Raw genomic sequence first — 985 nt, forward strand, 5'->3', positions numbered from 1 at the left:
AAAGCTGAAGTAAGAGAGTAGGAGTTGTGATGAGACACCATGGTAGCTAATAAGAATACTCTAATTTACTAGTACTCAGTTACTATGCTAGCTAATTAGAATACTATACCTCGCTTATTTTCCATACTCAGTTACTATGTTAGCTAAGAGATAAGAATACTCTCGCTCACTGTGTTGATGAGTTCTAGCATGTCTGTGTGACGTGTATGTACAAAATAAACAACAAACAGTAAACAATAAAGAAGAGAATGACAGCGTGTGGAGAAATCGCCATGGCGACTGGGTAAGATTTATTCATATACATTTGAATATAGAGAAACGTACAAGAGCTATAAATTTATTCATGTACAAATTACAAACACATCAAACTGTTTATCAAAACTCTTCTGTGTACAAAAAAGAAAAACAAAACAAAATCCCACGGCTGTTCCATAGCAGCGTTGCGACCTGGCAAGACTTTACTCCGAATAAAATCATCTGGGTTCAAGAAAAAAAAAAAAAAAAAATTTTTATATATATATATAAAAAGAAACGTCTTAAGGCACTTCATTTTTTCACATCAAGAGCCGATCGAGTAAAAAAGCTAAAGGCTAAAAGCTACATTCCATATTTACCTCAGTTCCCTGAGTAACCCCATGTTCACGCTAACAAGGGTTCATCCGCTATGGCACAAGAATGCTAACAGTTTAGCTGTAGGATGCGTCAAAACAGTTTTATCTTTAGTTCTAGCTTTACAAAGACCTTAACTAGCGACACACAGGTTATTATTTCTGTATTAACTTAATTACTATGCGACCTAATTTCCTAGTACTCAGTTACTATGCTAGCTAATTAGAATACTTTAGCTCACTAATTTACTAGTACTCAATTACTATGCTAGCTTATTAGAATACTCTCGCTAATTTACTAGTACTCAGCTAATATATTACTGTACTAAGTTTTTTTTAATTGATTACGATACTATAGTTAATTACTATAGTAATAT

The 985-nt window shown here is 33.2% G+C and overlaps 1 protein-coding gene across 2 annotated transcripts in view; it reads right to left on the bottom strand.

Annotated features, from left to right (window-relative positions):
• Positions 1 to 259: 259 nt before the first annotated feature.
• ltbp1 (latent transforming growth factor beta binding protein 1) overlaps positions 260 to 985 on the bottom strand; it is a 112,384-nt gene continuing 111,658 nt past the window's right edge. For both annotated transcript variants that reach the window (XM_058398651.1, XM_058398652.1), the window contains one exon: positions 260 to 985. This exon is cut by the window's right edge and continues 3,111 nt beyond it. The gene's annotated coding sequence lies outside the window, so the exon portion shown is untranslated.

This window comes from Hemibagrus wyckioides, linkage group LG09 (assembly GCF_019097595.1).
Source record: "Hemibagrus wyckioides isolate EC202008001 linkage group LG09, SWU_Hwy_1.0, whole genome shotgun sequence".
NCBI classification, from domain to species: Eukaryota; Metazoa; Chordata; class Actinopteri; order Siluriformes; family Bagridae; genus Hemibagrus; species Hemibagrus wyckioides.